Raw genomic sequence first — 19,106 nt, forward strand, 5'->3', positions numbered from 1 at the left:
GGGAGGCAGAATATTAGCCAGGGCACTAAAAGAAACTAACCTGACCAACAACATTCATGGGATACGATCCAAAGATGATAAAATAACACATGATTCTTCCAAAATTTCAGACATATTCCACTCTATTTAATCGTCGCTGTACAACATATATCCACAAAATAAAACTTTGGCAGATTTAGGGGACAGAACTCAGGCTTTCTCTAACTACCTAACCAACTGTAACATGCCAACGCTTTCACATGACGATTCAGATATTCTAGACCACCCTATCTCCTCGTCTGAATTCACAAAAGCCATCAAAGAATTAGCCACTGGGAAAAGCCCGGGCCCAGACGGGCTTACTTCTCAATATTATAGATCCTACACAGATATCCTGATGGAACCTCTAACCAAAGCCCTAAACACTATCACATCAGGACACCAAGCTTCCACTGAGTTTCCTAATGGCATACATAACCGTTCTCCCGAAACCAAATAAAGACTCCACTGATTGCACTAACTACAGACCTATTTCGCTCCTCAACTTAGTTCTAAAAATTCTAGCTAAGATCTTAGCGAACAGAATTAGGCCTTTGTTGGAGATACTTATAGGCTCGAAGCAGGTGGGTTTTATGCCAAATCGTGAAGCAAAAGATAATACCACTAAGACCCTAAACCTAATTCACAGGGTTGCACGGGGCAAGATCGAGGGCCTTCTGCTGTCTACCGACGTGGAGAAGGCCTTCGACCGGGTTGCATGGGACTACATGTTCCGAGTCTGTGAGCACGTGGTCTTTGGCACCAATCTGATGAAATGGGTCAGATTAATCTATGCTAATCCAAGTGCTAAAATCAAAGTTAATGGGACCCTCTCCAATCCGGTAAAAATTCATAACGGAACAAGGCAAGGCTGCCCCCTATCGCCTCTCCTTTTCATCTTATCTATTGAACCGCTGATTAGAACCATCAATCTTCAAACGGCTATTCACGGCTTTGAATTTGATGGGAGGGAATTCAAGATAGCAGCATATGCCGATGATTTGCTTTTTTATATAACCCAGCCCCACATCTCAATTCCAAACCTTATCAAAACCTTTCAAGAATTTCATTCCCTATCAAATTTCAAAATAAACCACAAGAAATGTGAAGCCTTAGGACTTAATCTCTCCCATGATGCTGAGCGACTAACTAGATCCAATTGTCCATTTAAATGGGAACTCACCTCCTTACAATATCTAGGGGTTCATGTTTCCCCAAAATTTGACTCCCTATTTGCACTTAATTTTCAGCCCCTGCTTAGGAAACTCGATACAGACCTCAAAAGATGGAATGGCGGGAGGTTTTCTTGGTTTGGTAGGGCCGCCATATTGAAGATGGCGGTGCTGCCAAGATTGCTTTACTTATTTCATATGCTCCCTATAGACATTCCGGACTCCTTTCTCAGGCAACTAACTAGACTGCAGAGTAACTTTCTCTGGGCAAACAAGAAACCCTGCATAAGACTCAACTTTTTACAAAGACCCAAGCCGAAAGGGGGTATAGGCCAACCCAATTTCAGAAAATACTATTACGCGTCCCATCTTTCCAGAATCATAGACTGGTACTGCCATGAGCATTGCAAGGACTGGGTTGGTCTGGAAAAAGTGAGTTTGGACCTAGCCATTCCGTTCTTACCTTGGTCAAGCTACTCCAATATCCCGTTATCAATACCACCCTAAAGATTTTCCATAAAATTGCAGCAAAACACGGAATCGCAACAACCCCAAGCCCTCTTATCTCATTAGCCAACAACCCTGATTTTCCCCCAGGATTAAACAATAAAAAAATGTTTAGAGAATACCCCAATGAACCAATGGTGGTCTTGCAATGCCTCCTTAACAATCGCTTTTACATTTTCTGTTATTGTTTATTATCATCAATAAACTTTATTGTGAAAAAAAATAAAAATTGTGGCCAGAATTCATGAAAAAAAAAATTATTTTCAATATTTTATCACAGAAACAAAGAAAAATGTGTTTTGTTTTTCAAAATTTTCGGCATTTTTTTTTATTTATAGAGCAAAAGATAAAAAACCCAGAGGTGATCAAATACCACCAAAAGAAAGCTCTATTTGTGTGGAAAAAAGGACAAAAAAAATGTATTTGGGTACAGTGTTACATGACGAGTAATTGTCATTCAAAGTGTGAGAGCACCGAAAGCTGAAAATTGGTCTGGGCAGGAGGTGGGTTTAAGTGCCCAGTTGTCAAATGGTTAATAATATAATGTCAAGGTAAGTGCAGTACAGTAATTTAACCATTTTGTTTTTACTTTGCATTATTTTAATACAAGTCAAGATTAACAAAACTTGGAATAATAGCTGAACTTGAATCCCTAAGGCCGCGTACACACAGGCGGACTGTATGGCCTACTTAGTCCGTCGAAACACATTTCAGCGGACAGTCCGCTCGTGTGTGGGCTTCAGCGGACTTTTTCAGCGTGCAGTCTGGCGTACTAAGTATTTCGGATTTTTCGAAATTCTGTCCGTCATACTTTGGTTTCAGCGGACAATCCGCTCGTCAGTAGGCTAGTTCGACGGACTAAGAATGGCGCATGCTCAGAAAGGATTTACACGGCGAAAGGTTGCATTGCTGTGTATTGGACTTCCTATTTCTAGTCCCGTCGTACGTGCTGTACACGTCATCGCGCAAGCTTTCGACGGACTGTTTGTGCATCCGTGTGTGGTCAAGTCTGTTCATTCGAAAGTAGGACGGACTGTCCGTCCGATTGTATGACGGACTAAGTAGGCCATACAGTCCGCCCGTGTGTACGCGGCTTATGACTTTGAAAATCATATTTATTAAAATGGTGGCTAATTTTCTCCTAAAATCATGAACCTTGGTGCAAATAAACGGAATAAACTAACCTCATGCAGGCTAAGGTTACAGGACCCTTCTCTCTCATTTTGGCAAACAACAAACAAAACTATGAGTCATGAAAGCAGTTGGCATAATTAAAGCGGAGGTCCACCCTAAAGTGGACCTTCCGCTCATCGGAACATACAGTACAGGTATCTGCACCCACTTCCGGGATAGCTCTCTGCGGAAAGGGGGGTAGATTAAGCCCCTTTCCGCAAGTGCCCCGCTGCCTGCTGGGAAACACACAGATCCCAGAGGCAGCGGGGACCGTCCTTATTGCGCAGCGCGACTCGCGCATGCGCAGTAGGGAACCGGGAAATGAAGCCAAAAGGCTCCATTTCCTGATTCCCATACCCAAGATGGCGGCGGCAGCACCCGAGAGACGATCTAGAGATCGGTTTCGGGTGCCGACATCGCGGGCGCGCTGGACAGGTAAGTGTCACTATTTTAAAAGTCAGCAGCTGCAGTATTTGTAGCTGCTGGCTTTAAAAAAAGAAAAAAACGCAGAGTCCCGGCGGACTCCTGCTTTAATGATATGAAATGTACGCCTCTGTATTAACCACTAGGAATGAGCCGAACACCCCCTCTCCCCCCCCCCCCCTCGGTTCGAACCAGAACCTGCGAACGGACTGATAATTTGCACAAACTTTAGAACCCCATTAAAGTCTATGGGACTCGAGCGTCCAAAATCAAAAGTGCTAATTTTAAAGGCTAATATGCAAGTTATTGTCCTAAAAAGGGTTTGGGGACCCGGGTCCTGCTCCAGGAGACATGTATCAATGCAAAAAAAAAAAGTTTTAAAAACTGTTTTTCGGGAGCACCAAATTTAATGATGCTTAAAGTGAAAAAAAAAAAAAGTGAAATATTCCTTTAAATATCGTACCTGGGGAGTGTTTATAATATGCCTGTAAAGTGGCATGCGTTTCCCGTGCTTAGAACAGTCCTTGCACAAAATTACATTTTTAAAAGGAATAAAAGTCATTTAAAACTGTTTGCGGCTTTAATGTAATCTCTGGTCCTGGCAATATGGATGAAAATAAGTGAGACAAACAGCATGGGTCTTGTATGGATATTAAGGGGAACCTCCACACCCAAATAAAAAAAAATAAAAAAAGGGGGGGAAAGGTTGGGGCTCCCAGGCCCTATATACTCTGAACAGCAGTATACAGGCAGTGAAAACTAAACAGGGACTGTGTAGGTTTGTTGTTAAGTAGAATCTGTTTGTAATTTTGAACTGGTAGAATTGTAATTACATGCACCTGTTGAACAGGGGCAGAAAAATTGGACCTTTGGTGGTGGTGGTGCCACAACACTATAAGCCCTCACAGTTACTCTTGGTGGGCACTGGAATGGGCCATGCTGTGAAATATTATATCAAGAATTGTAATTACATGCCTGTTAAACAGGGTCAGAAAAATTGGGCCTTAGGCACTGGTGCCACATTCACTCTCACAGATTCTGTTGAGCGCAGGAACGAGCCCTTCTGTGAATTATTCGATTAAAAAATTGTAATTACACACACCTGTTAAACAGGGGCTGAAAAATTGGGCCTTAGGCATTGGTGGCGGCGCCCAGAACCAAAAAATGTTCTTACAAGCTATCAGCAGGATCATTGAGGAGGAAGAGGATAGTCACTCAGCATCAGCATAGGCAGTCTTGAAGGGATCTGACATTTTAAAAAAAATAAAAAATATTCGGTTACATCAGCATCGGGTGCTTGGTAGCTGGTGGTGATCCAAGACCGATTAATTTTTATGAAGGTCAGTTGATCAAACGAGTCAGTGGACAACCGCACCCTGTGATCGGTTACAAAGCCTCCAGCAGCACTGAATGTGCGTTCCGAAAGAACGCTGGATGCAGGACATGCCAGTAGCTCAATTGCATACTGTGAAAGCTCTGGCCAGTGATCCATCCTCAAGACCCAGTAACCCAGAGGATTTTCGGTGGGAAAGGTGTCCAAGTCTGATCTTGCCCCTAGGTATTGCTGCACCATGTAAATCAGACGCTGGCGATGGTTGCTGGAACCGATCATACCTTGGGGCTGCGGACTAAAAAATAGTTTGAATGCATTGGTAAGACGGTCACCTTCTCCACCGCTACTTCTGTGACTGACCAAAGCCTCAGCAACATGTTGTCCGGGACCAGGAATTTGTAACCTCCCAGTCTCTGGGAACGCTTTGCACAGACCTTTCTGCAAGGCCTCCCGAAGAGGTTTCATCCTCTGCTCCCTCTGCGACAGTAAGATAATGTCCGCAACCTTACCCTTGTAACGCGGATCAAGGAGGTTTGCCAGCCAGTAATGATCCCTCTCCTTGATCTGACTAATACGAGGACCCTTCTGCAGGCTTTGCGGGATCAGGGAGGCCATGCAGCAGTGGTGATGCATCCATAGAGGGTGCAAGGGTGCAGGAGTGCCGCCCCCTCTCTCACCAATAGATAGATTCATGCAATGCATGAATCTATCTATCTATCTATCTATCGTCGCCTCTGCCATCCCCTATTCAGGTGTCCAGCCCCTTGTCGGGCATCTGAATTACAATGGCAGGTGTGTTTTCAGAAGTGCCTGATTAGAGCTGTAGGCTCTAATAGGCATCCTGATTAGAGCCGTGGGCTCTAATAGGCTTTCAATTTGGTAAACAGTGGGCGCACTGCTGTGAGTTTTCTGTTTACACAGTGTTTTGTTAGAGAAGCGAATACATCACTTCCCTAACACTGACCGCCTCTCAGCCAATCAGGTGCTCGGGTCTGGTTATCCTGTCACCTGATTGGCTAAAGCGACAGGCGCTGCAATTGGACGCCTATCAGGCGTCCAATCATTGCAGAGATGAGAGAAAGAGGACAGAAGACATGGAGGACTCGGAGCGTGGAGGACAGCGCTGAGAAAGGTAAGTCCTGGGCGGGGGCACACTGCCAACGTTTGATTGGGAACAGTAGCGGCAATTGATAGGGCACACCCGCGGCAACCGATGGGGCACAGTAGCTGCACTTGATGGGGTTTTTTTTTCAGTTTGTTTGCGCCCCCCAAAATTTTTGAGCATCAGCCGACACTGCCATGCAGCATAGGTTAGCTGAGGCATTTGGTCTGGAGTCCTCTAGGTCACCAAGGACACCATGATCCGTAGCCACCTCCTCCCAGCCACGTACAAGTCCACAGGTTTCTTGGGACTGAAAATCATCCCTAAAAGACTGCTGCTGATGCTGAGTGCCAGGCTCCACCTCCTCCTCCTATCGGCGGTCCAGCAAGAACACTGTCTGGATAAAGGGGGCCTTGAGAGGTAAGGAAGTCCTCCTCTTCCTGCCTCAAGTGTCATGTCCATTATTCCACGCAGCGTGTGCTCCAACAGGTGGACAAGAGGGACAGTGTTACTGATGCATGCACTGTCATTGCTCACCATCCTTGTGGCCTCCTCAAATGGTGACAGGACAGTGCATGCATCCCTGATCATGGCCCACTGGCGTGGGGAAAAAAAAAAAACTCCCCTGTCCTGGTGTCGTAGTCGCACGGGTACTCATTGATGGCCCTCTGCTGCGTGTGCAGCCGCTGCAGCATGGCCAACATTTAGTTCCACCTGGTGGGCATGTCACAGATTAGGTGGTTCTTGGGCAGGTTAAATTCCTTTTGGAGGTCAGCTAGCCGAGCACTGGCATTATATGATTGGTGGAAATGCACACAGACTTTCCTGGCCTGCTTTAGGACATCCTGTAAGCCCGGGTACCTGCCCAAGAACCGCTGCACCACCAAGTTAAGGACGTGAGCCACACAAGGCACATGGGTCAGTTGTCCCTGTCAGAGGGCGGAGGAGGTTGGGGCCATTGTCACAAACCACCATTCCTGGCTTAAGCTGGCGTGGCATCAACCACCTCTCGGCCTGCCCCTGCAAAGCTGACAATCTCTGCCCCAGTGTGGCTCCTGTCCCCCAAGCACACCAGCAATGCATGGCATCTTTTTGCCTGCGTACTTGCATAGCCCCTTGAATGCCTACGGGGCACCGCTGGTTCCGAGGACAAAGCACAGGAAGAGGCCATGGAGGAAGAAGAGGAGGAGGTGGAGGAGAGAGGTGTGTCAGAATCACCAGTAGTAGCATTTTGGATGCGTGGTGGTGGAACAGCCTCCAACACTACTGCACCTTGTCCTGCATCCTTCCCAGCTGCCAGAAAAGTCACCCAATGTGCCATGAAACATAGGCAACGTCCCTGTCCATGCCTGCTGGACCATGAGTCAGCAGTAATATGCACCTTACTGCTGACCGCCATGTCCAGCGAGGCCGAGACAGTGCCTTTCACATGCCGGTAGAGAGCCGGAATCATCTTCCTTTAGAAAAAGTGGCGTTTGAGAATCTGCCACTGAGGAACCGCACATTCCACAAACTCACGGAAGGGGCAGAGTCTACCAGCTGAAAAGGCAGCAGTTGAAGTGCTAACAATTTAGCCAAGCTAGCACGCAACTGCTGGGCATGTGGATGGCTGGGAGTGAACTTCTTTTGACGGTCCAGCAGCTGGGGCAGGGAGATTTGCCTGGTACAATCGGACGTCTGTGTACCAATAGCAGATTGTCTGCAAGTACTTGGCTGTGACACACCTAATTCTACACCTTCATTCCTCTCAGTGCAGGTTTCAGAGAGGACTGAAGGTATAGTGGGGTTGGAGATCCCAGCTGATGAGGAGCAAGGAGAGGGCCGCTTTGTTCTTTGGTGTGGGTCTTTAAGGTACGCTTGCCAACGAACTGCATGACAGGTCGACATATGTCTGGTCAAGCATGTGGTGCTCAAGTGGCTGATGTTTAGGCCACGCAAGATACACTTGAGACATATGTTGCAAATAGCAGCGGTGCGATCTGATGCACTAGTCTCAAAAAAGGCCCACACCAAAGAACTTTTGGAATAACGCACAGAGGCAGCGCCCTGCACATGCGGAGCTCTGTGGCATGATGCAGTCATTGGGCTGCCCTTAAGCTGGCCCCTGGAGGGTATCCTGCATCATTGGAGATATGCCTCCACCTCCACTCTCCTATCAGGCACCCACGTGGAGTCAGTGACCTCATCATCCCCTCCCTCCTCATCACTGGAGCAAACCTGGCAGTATGCTGCAGCTGGGGGAACATGACTGCCAAATTGCTGTCCTTCTTGGGCATCTCCTCTCTCTGGGCTCATGTTACTGCCTATCTCTAGCTGGGTATCATCATCAGAGCCTTCAAAATGTTGGGCATCCTCATGGAGCATGTATCAAACACTGTGATCAAGCAGTTTGGGGGACTCCTCAGGAGGACATGGCGGGGCTAGGGAAGGAGCGACTGATGCCATTGAGCCGAGGGAAGAGGACACGTTGGCAGCCGCTTTGCCAGTACCCTGAGCCTGGGTGACAGGATGAGGACGGCTTGGTCATTCACTCTACCAAGTCTTTGGCATGTTGTGGCTCAACGCATCCAGCTGCCGAAAATAAGGACAAGCGCGTCCTATGGCCATGTGCTGATGAGGATGCACCGTGTCCACGACCAGCACAGTTGCCTCTAGACACAGAGCCTGATTGCCCTCTTTTATTGGCTCTTGACTGTCTGCCTCTCCTTGTTGGCCTTCCAGACATACTAATGGCCTGCAGGGAGATGTAGCTGCACAAAGTTGGGATGTATATACTGATGTACTGCAGCTAGCAGAATCAACTGCCTGTCTGTAGTATTAGTATGAGACACCAGCAATTGGGGTAGCTTTATGTGCACACTGTACAGATGACACAGTACACCGACTAATTACTGCAGCTGCCTGCCTATTGTATAGGATCAGAAGAACACCAGCAATTGGGGTAGATTTAGGTGTACACTGTGCAGATGGCACAATACACTGACTGTATTTGCAACAGCTTCAAATAAAATGAAATCACACTGTCTCTCCATCTCTCTGCTGCAACACACTACATAAGGCCACCACGCAGATGGCCTTATATAGTGTGGGGCATGTACTAAACCCCTTGAGCCATAATTGCCCAAAGCCACCCTGGCTTTGGCCAATTACGGCTCTCTGTTTTTTCCTCGCTGATTGGAAAAAGCATGCGGGTCATAGTGCATGCTTGGCCAATCATCAGCCAGCAATGCACTGCGATGTCTCAGTGAATTATGGGCCGTGACACGCCACTCAAATTTGTCACGAATGGCCCATAATGTTCGGAATGCACCAAACGAACAGCCAATGTTCAAGTCGAACATGGGTTCGACTCGAACACAAAGCTAATCCCTAATGGTCACCTATAGCCAAGACATTATTTAGCAAATGGACTAATACGTTCCTTATACCTTATATATTAAAATCACACACAGAAAATTTGAATGATACAGATCAATTAGTTTAACTGTATGAATATGTTTTACTGTAAGGTTTACAAATTATACTTTACAAGCTGAACATTTCTCTTCTCCTTCAGCAGACTAATGGCAGTTCATAAAATGGATTCTAGGAAAGGAAAGCTGGTTTAGAAGGAGATCTGTGCAAAGCAGTAGAAGCAATTGGTAAATCACTGGAGAAGATAGATAGTACCCCATTGAATATTGCAGCGACAGGAGAATCTGGAGCTGGAAAGTCTACTTTTATCAATGCCATCCAAGGCCTGGAAGATGACGATGAAGAAGGGGCTGCATTGATTGGAGTGGTGGAGACCATATTAAATCCCACCTCATATAATCACCCTGTTTATAAGTGTAGCGCTGGCTCCTGATGAGCATGCGCTGTATGTTTTTCAAAGTTACATCTCCTGAAACCACAGTTGGGTTTTGGGGCTAATTTTACTAAATTTATGCTTTCAGCACCAGTCTGGCTGGGTTGCACTGGGTTCTCCTTGGCCGCAGATGTTGCCGTCACAGTCAGCAAGGTTTGAGAATGCAGTCTAGCTGGGTGTATTGAATGCCACGTTTCTTTCAGAACCGGCCCAGTGGGAGTGTTCTCCTGCTGTGCATTCAAAAAAAAAAAAAAAAAAGGTACTGACATTGCGTGCTCAGGGTCTTTGTTCGGGAGAATATTTTCTGTCTGCTTGGTTCTGGTCCTCCTGACCAGCCCCCATGGACCTCCTGGCCTGGGGTGCGGAACCATGCATTTCCGAGTCTCGGGGCTGGCTAGCCCGAGGCAACGCAACTGCAGGGACAGGCCTGAATGGACATCGGGGCCTTATTGATTCAAAGGTGGTCCGGTGCCGTCTCATCTAAGGTAGAGGCCCAGCAACTGAAAGAACCCCAGGGGAGGACACTTCAGGAGAAGGACGTGCGCAAGTCTGGCTTCTCTGAAGGAGCCTGGAGGCTCAGTTGAAGGACACTTTATGGATCTTTACTCATACGGTATCGCAAGATCAGCTGGGAGATACCGGTACCATATGATAGCTCTTTAAATTTGTCTACGTCGCTCAGTTACACTCAAGTCTGTGGCAGAAACTTTCCTTGGCACCCTGCCGGATGCTAGGCCTAGTGAGGGGAGGTCTGTCCGGGGGTTGTGAAATCCAGCTGTGAAAATGGTTATTCTCTGGATTTTTCTTATAAGAGACTTTCCATTTTTGCAGTCCAAAGTACCTGAACTTACTTCTAAACCTCTACCCTAAACTGAGAGACTGTTTCTACTTTAAATAAATAACCCAAAAGAAGATTCAGTGTCAGTTTCCACATTTCTTTGGGTCATCTACCATGGGAAACCCTAGACGGAGAAGCATTCAAGAAGGTAACGGTAAGCCCAATAAAACCAACAGCTCCTTCGGGGGGGAATCAGTGCTACATAAGAATGTTATACTTTGGGACCTGCCAGGAGTAGGTACTCCTAATTTCACACCACAAATATATCTAGAAGCTGTATATTTCAGAAAGTATGACTTTCATCATCATCATGGCATCTGAGCGTTTCCGATTAAACAATTCTGAACTGGCCAAAGAGATTCAAAAGATGGATAAGAAATTCTACTTTGGGAGGACAAATATTGATTCTGACTTGTCCGGCATGAAAAATGATATGAAGAATACATTCAATGAAGATAAAATATTGCAGGAAATACAGGATAACTGCATGCAGAGTTTTATAAAAGCAGAAATCAAGGAACCACTTGTGTTTCTCCTTTCCTGCCTGGAATTGAACAAATATGACTGGTCTTATACAAGGAACTCTAGAGCAAGAGCTTCCAAGCAACAAGAGACATGTCTTCATGCTCTCTCTACCCAACATCTCTATGCCAATACTTGAGAAGAAGAGGAAGGCTCCGAAAAATAATATTTGGAAGTTAGTCACATTGTCATGTGGAATTGGTACGATCCCAATTCTTGGACTATCTTTTGCTCATGATATCACCATCCAGGTGGCAGCTATGAAGCAATACCTCAATGCTTTTGGTCTGACTCAACGGTCTCTTGAGAAATTAGCAAACCAATTTGGGAAAGATGTGAAAGAATTAAAGTCTATAATAAAAACGCCTTTGGAAATCATTGCAGAGCTTGTCAAGTTCCTCTTAAGTAGAAATGTAGTAGGGGAGGCTATGTTTGTTGACTATGCTTTAAGTATAATGCTAATAATTGGCTCTCTAGCTGCTGGTGGCCTTTAATTTGCTACTAGTGATGGACGAACTTCCGACGGGACGTTTCGCGAACGCAGCCAAAAGTTTGCAAACCGCAAGGTTCACGCGGACCCCATTGACTTTAATGGCAGGCGAACCTTAAAAACCTCCAGGTCATATTTTCAGCCACAAAATACTTACTAGCTGTGCACACATAGTCCCACAACATGGACACTGACATAACAAAAGTATGAAGTGAATCTGGGATCGACAACGACGAGCATTCTTTTTTTTTTCATCTGTGAAATTTTGACAATTCAGGAGCGCATGAAGGCCATGGAGGAGAGGCAAGGTCAGGCCAGGCTATGAAGGGGGTGCAGGAGATGATCCGTGCCACAGTCAGGGCAGCACAATCCTGTGCCTGTGTCCAAGTGTGCCAACCTGTGCTTGAGCCCCTCCCTCTGCCTGGCCCTTATCCCCACCTATGCAGGGCTCCACTCCAGTGGTCCGGAGGTGCCAGTCCAGTGCTGATCCTCAGCCATGGTGCTTGCACTGCCTGCTGATTGGCTTCTCCGCTGCTATCTCCCTCACTGTCTGAAACCAGCACTACGATAGAGACTGAGCACTGACACCAGCACCGAGATAGAGAGCACTGACACCAGCACCGAGATAGAGAGCACTGACACCAGCACCGTGATAGAGAGCACTGACACCAGCAACTCGCTGCGGGACCCAAAAATATGACACCGTTCAACCTCTTCAAACAGGAGGGTACGGGCATATAGTACGGTGTGCTTTTTTTGTACAAGGAAGTGAGCCAAAGGTAGAAAAAAGGTCCGTGTGCTAGATTAAATAAAATAGTTTATAGAGTTATGCATATACATGGTCTACTGGTCACATGTGTTGAATTCCGAGATCCATGCCTCATTCATTTTTATAAATGTGAGGTAGTCAACACTGTCGTGAGCTAGGTGAGTGTGCTTATCGGTCACGATCCCCCCTGCTGCACTGAACGTCCTTTCGGACAGGACACTGGATGAGGGGCAAGCCAACAGTTCCATTGCAAATTGGGCAAGCTCTGGCCAGAGGTAAAGCCTGCCCACCCAGTAGTCCAGGGGTTCATTACTTCTAGGAGCGTCCACATTGGCCGTTAACCCGATGTAGTCGGACACCTGACGGTCTAGGCGTTCCGTGATGCTGGATCCGGATGAGACCCGTCGATGGGTCAGCTGAAAGAATGACCTCATATCAGAAGTCACCAACACATCTTCAAACCGCCCTGTTCTTGCAGGCGCTGTGGGATTGGTACCCGCAACTCCTTCTCTGGGAGTGGGAATTCCTCCTCTGCCAGCGCACGCAAAAGCAGAATGCAGCATTTCTTGAAGCAAGGCTCCATTCTGACAGCCCTCTGTGACGGTGGTAACATTGCCGCCATTTTGTGTTTGTACCGGGGGTCTAAGTACTTTGCCACCCAGTACTGGTCCTTGACAATTATGCTTTTTATATGGGGGTCCCTGTTAAAACACTGGAGCATGAAGGCCCCCATTTGCACTAAACTGGAAGCCGTGTGGTGGCCTGACTCCTGCTCGTCATCCAGAATAATGTCGTCCTCCTCAATCTCTCCACATCCACGCACAACAGGGATCCCAGAAAGGTTTAAAGCATGCTCTTCTTGCTTCTCCTCATCCGCCCATCCTCCTCTGACTCCTCTTCAGACTCCTGTTGACTTGTCTCAGATAGCGTAGCCCCCCCTGGGAATTCATCCAGCATTACGACTTTTTCATCTTCCTGCACCTCCACGGCTTGATCAATGACACAATGCAATGCACGCTCCATAAAGAAGGCATAAGGTATGATGGCACTGATGGCAGCATGGCTGTGACTGACCAGTTTGGTGATCTCAACAAATGGCCACAGAAGTCTGCATGCTTCGCGCATGAGCAGCCACTGGTGCGGCGAAAAAAGAAAAAAACAAGCTCCCCAGAACCTGTTCTGCCGCAAAGTTCATACAGGTAGTCGTTAACTGCACGTTTCTGCTGGAGCAGCCTATCAAGCATATAGGTTGAGTTTCATTGTGTCGGGCAATCGTAAATAAGACGTCTGACCGGCAGATTGTGTCGCCGCTGAATGTCAGCAAGGCGAGCCATGGCCGTGTAAGATCTTCTGAAATGGGCTGAGATTTTCCTTGCCTGCCACAAGATGTCCTGGACCCCGTGGAATTTGACAACGAATTGCTGCACGACCAAGTTTAAGACGTGTGCCATGCATGGCACGTGTGTAATTTTGCCCTGTTTCAATGCGCTAAGCAAATTGGCACCATTGTCACGCACCACTTTACCAACTGTCAAATTGAGCGGTGTTAGCCACTGATCTGCCTGTGAACGCAAAGCTGAAAGGAGTGCAGGGCCAGTGTGGCTCTTGGCTTCCAGGCACAACAGACGCAGCACGGCATGGCAACGTCTCACCTGGCACATTGAATAGGTTCTGGGGATCTTGGGCGGCGCAGCGGAAGAGACGCTAGCAGCAGAAAAGGAGGATTCAGCCGAGGAGGAGAGGGAGGAGGAGAAGAAGAGCCAAGCCTGCATGCAATCCGTGGCGGTAAAACCAAATCTACACGGGTGCCACGGGTTACATGCTTGACGGTCGTCAGAAGGTTCACCCAGTGGGCAGTAAAAGTTACATACCTTCCCTGCCCGTGTTTGCTAGACCACGTGTCTGTGGTCAGATGTATCTTGGCACCGCCACTGTGTGCCAAAGATACATTCACTTGCCACTGAACATGGCCATAGAGCTCTGGGATGTCCTTCTGTGAGAAATACTTCCTTCCTGGGACCTTCCATTGTGGTGTTCCAATGGCCACAAATTTTCAAAAGGCCTCCGAGTCCACCAGTTTATATGGCAGTAGTTGGCGGGCTATCAGTTCTGACAAGCCAGCCGTCAACCGGCGTCATTTTTTTTTACGCTCGAACATTTGGCCCACGGAAGCCTGCCTTTTTGCAGAAAAACGTCAGGACGACATGATGGAAGGTGGAGTGGAGGACAATTGTGAGTAGAGAGGAGAAGGAGAAGTAGAAGACGAGGCTGGACGGTGAGAGCCTGGAGTGTGACTTTGTGGGTTCCGTTGCTCCGACTGGGCTCGGTGATAGCAGCTCATGTGCCTTCTTAAGGCAGTCATCCCCAGGTGAGTGTTGGGCTTACCGCGACTTATGCGTTGACTGCAAAGATTGAAGATGGCAACACTATTGTCAGCAGCGGACACGTTAAAAAAGCCCACACTGCAGAGCCATGTGCCGGCATCCTGGGAGCGCAAGATGTGACCATACATGGTTGATGCCTCGCTCCTGATACATTAGCAGTCTGGTTTGTCCCTCCTATGCAATGTAAGTTCCGCCTGCTTCTCCTCCCTATCTGCTGGTCCATAGCTCCCTCTGAACTCCCCTCCTCTTCCTCTCTTGTGGGCACCCACGTGACATCACTAGACACGTCATCATCGATGTCACCTTCCCCACCGCTATTAGACATGTGCAAAAGGAAAAGAATTAGTTTTGTTCCGTTTCGTTTTAATTCATTAATTAATTTCGTTTAGTTATATTCGTTAAATTTATTAAATTCGTTTTCGTATTTCGTTTAGTTTTCTACCGAATTCGAAAAATCGGTCACATTCGAAAATATTTCAACCAAATTCGAAATGATTTCAACATGATTCGAAATTATTTCAACCGGATTCGAAAATATTTTGCGACCCAACTTTAGGGCCATGTATCTCGGGGTCACTTGGTGCTAGAAACCCCAAATTTGGATATGTTGTAGTGCTATGCTATGTAGTGCTGTAGTTCTATTGCGTTTGCATACCAAATTTGGTGTTTCTAGCTAAAAGTGACCCCGAGATATGTGGCCCCAAATTCGGGTCGCAAAATGTCATTTTCTGCTGCAGAAAAGTACTTTCATATTGCCCATATCTGGGGTCGCTTGGTGGCAGGTGACGTGGCAAGTGGACAATCCACAACTTGGTCACATGGCACTCGTGTCAGGCGTAAATTAGAATTTCGGAAGATGGAGAGATATATAGAATATATATATATATATATATATATATATATATATATATATATATCCGACATTTGAATTTTGTATAGAATGAATTTGAATAGAACAGATTAGAATAGAAATAGAGAATAGAATAGAACAATAGAATGGAATAGAATATAGATACTATCTATTTCATTTTTTTTTTTTTGCAGATTACCATTTGTTTAATAAGATCTCCTGCAGACTATTAGCATCTATTTAGTTTTTTCACCAGATCTCCTGCAGACTATTAGCATCTATTTCATTTTTTTTTTGCAGATCTCCTGCAGACTATTAGCATCTATTTCTATTTAGCAGATCTCATGTAGACTATTAAAAGTCATGTCACTTCTTTTTTTGCAGATCTCCTGCAGACTATTAGCATCTATTTCATTTTTATTTTTTTGCATTAGAACAGCCATTTCCTTTAGATATAGATGCTAATATTCTGCAGGAGATCTGCAAACAATGAAATATATGTTATTATACTGCAGGAAATCTGATGGAAATAAATAGTAATCTCCAAAAAAAAAATGAAATTGATTCTAACAGTCTGCAGGAGATCTGCAAAAAAAAGAAGTGAAATAGCTGTTAATAGTATACAGGAGATCTGCTAAAAAGAAAAGATGCTAATAGTCTGCAGGAGATCTTATGGAAACAAATTGTGATCTGCAAAAGAAATTAAAAATGAAATAGATAGTATCTATATTCTATTCTATTGTTTTTCTAGTCTATTCTCTATTTCCATTCGAATCTTTTCTATTCAAATTTGAATTCATTCTATACGAAATTCGAATTTTGGAAAGAATATATATATATATATATATATTTTTTTTATAAAACCACCATCTTCCGAAATTCAAATTTAGTATATAATGGTTTCGATTTTAATAGAAAAGATTTAAAAAAAATATAAAAGAATAGACTAGAAAAACAATAGAACAGAACAGAATAAAATATAATATATTCTATTCTGTTCTATCATTTTTCTAGTCTATTTTCTATTTTATTATAATCTTTTCTATTAAAATTTAAAATTAATTAATTAAAAATTTTGAATTCATACTATTCAAAATTCTAATTTATTCTATTTGAAATTTGAATTTCAGAAGATGGTTGTATATCCTTCCTTTTTTATTTCTATTCAATTATATTTTTTTCTAATCTTTTCTATTTGAATTAGAAATCTTGGAAGATGGTTACTTACTTACTTATATATATATATATATCTGTCACATCAACTTCTCATACTTGCAGTGTACCAGTGCAAAAAAACACACACATCTTATTTAATTTATATTACTTTTCTATAGAAAGGATTGACATACTGTGACCCCGAGTTATGGGTCGCAAAATGTCAAGCACTTTTCTGCAGCAGAGAATGACATTTTGCGACCCGACTTTGGGGCCCCGTAACTCGGGGACACTTGGTGCTAGAAAACCCATGTATATGTTGTAGTGCTGGTTCTACTGTGTTTGCATACCAAATTTGGGGTTCCTAGCTATAAGTGGCCCCGAGATACATGGCCCCAAATTCGGGTCGCAAAATGTCATTTTTCGAATTTGATTCGAATTTCGTTTGAATTAGTTCGCATTGTAATTCGGTAATTCGGATGCATCCGAATGTCCGAATAATAAAAATTCGTCCGAATTTCGTTTCGGAACGAAACGATATGCACATGTCTAACGGCTATAATTTGGGGATCTCGGAGTAGGCAGCAACAGCTGGGACCAACCTCCTCCTTGTGCTGATCTGGGTACTGTCGTCAGACTGCTGAGTGGCGGTTGTTGCTATATCCTCTTCCTGATCCAATGCCAAGAGTGGCTGCGCATCGGCAATGTATTGTGATGGATCGGAAAATAATTCCTGTGACTCAAGTGGAGGGTAAATGGGGGTGGTGGTGGTGGTGCTGGTGTTGGTGGTAGTGTCTTTGGGGGCGCACACAGCAGAGAGTGAAGAAGAGGGTGCAGATCGAGAGGATGAGGAGGGTGCAGAAGAGTAAGCCCTTGTACACACGGTCGGAGATTCCGACAACCAAATCCGTTGGATTTTGTCCATCGGATTTTGTCCGACGGATCTTGTCTGAAACTGTTGCATAAACACGGTCGGACAAAGTTGTCGGAAAATTCGATCTTTCAGAACGTGATGACGTAATTTCGTTATGATGGGACTACGTTCAGGCTTGTAGCCAATAGCTTTGATGTAGGAATTTGATCTGAGCATGCGTGGCACTTTGTCCGATCGGAATTCTCTACACATGATCGGAGTATGTCTGATCGGAGCATTTTGTCGGAAAATATTTCCGGCAAGTTGGAAAATTTGGTCCGACGGATATTCCGACGGAAACAGTCCGATGCAGACCACACACAGTCGGATTATCCGACAAAACGCTCCGATCGGACATATTCCGTCGGAATCTCCGACCGTGTGTACAAGGGCTTAGGCTGAGTGAGCCACTCAACCAAGTCTGGTGCGTCCTTTAACGTAATCAAACGCACCTTCCGCAATTTGCCACTTTGGCTCAAGCCTGTTGCTCCTGCCCTACCCCTACCACCCCCGTGGAAGGGCCTGCCTCTTCCTCTGCCTGTCATTTTTTTAAATGACCCTGTGACAAAAGTCTCTACAGAAGTGCAGTATGTATGTGGAAGAAGGTATATAACACCCTGCTTCAATCTGTTGTTTTTGGGGGCCACTGGTCTATCACACCAGTTATAATACTTTTTTTTGGATTGCGTTTGTCACTCTTTGTAGTATCGCTGCAGAACCGCTCAGCAGTCACAATGCTGCACAGTGGAAACGCACTATACTATGCTTTCTATATGTGCAAGTATTTTATACGTGTATTACACAACATATACTGCACACCAAATAGTACACCTATACCAGTCCTTAAAAAGGACCTTTGTGGACCTAATAGTAGTTAGCTAGTAGCTAGTGAATTGCAGACTGTCCCTGCTCCAAACACCAAACTGTCCCTACACTGAGAAACGACAGCTGCAGAATCGGTCAGAAGCACTGCATGCAGTGCACTATAATATGCTTTCTATATTGGAAAGAAAGTATATTATACGTGTACAACCCTATATACTGTACCCCTTTACCAGTCCTTAAAAGGACTTTTGTGGACCTAGTAGATAGTGATTTGCAGACTGTCCCTGCTCCAAAACACTAAACTGTCCCTCAGTCCCTACACTGATAAAAAAAGACAGCTGCAGTATCGGTCAGCACTCAGCAGCACAGCAGTCAGCAGTGCACCATAATATACTTTCTATATTTGAAAGAAAGTATTATATGTGTACAACCCTTTATACTGTACACCTATACCAGTCCTTAAAAAAGACCTTTGTGGACCTAATAGTAATAGCTAGTGATTAAACTGACTGTCCCTGCTCCACAAAGCATCCTTTCCTTACACTGACAAAAGACAGAATGTAAAATGGCCGCCAGATCAGGTCTATTTATAAAGGTAGGGGGTATGTCCATGTGCTGAAATGTCTCAATTGGCTGTCCTGTACCCCATGATGTATGATGTGTCATGGGTCAAAGTCCTTCACAATGTAAACGCATATGTCCGCCACAGGAACAGCGGCAGAAGTCCCCCGGTTTAGCGAATCGCGAACGACCAAAATTCGCCACAAACCGACCACCGGCCGAAA

At 45.3% G+C, this 19,106-nt stretch overlaps 1 pseudogene; it reads left to right on the top strand.

The window, feature by feature from the left end:
* Positions 1-443: 443 nt before the first annotated feature.
* Positions 444-11,429, top strand: LOC143932939 (interferon-gamma-inducible GTPase 10-like; annotated as a pseudogene).
* Positions 11,430-19,106: the final 7,677 nt, after the last annotated feature.

This window comes from Lithobates pipiens, unplaced genomic scaffold, assembly GCF_037356315.1.
Source record: "Lithobates pipiens isolate NorthernLeopardFrog02 unplaced genomic scaffold, aLitPip1_a1.2 Scaffold_27, whole genome shotgun sequence".
Taxonomy (NCBI): Eukaryota; Metazoa; Chordata; class Amphibia; order Anura; family Ranidae; genus Lithobates; species Lithobates pipiens.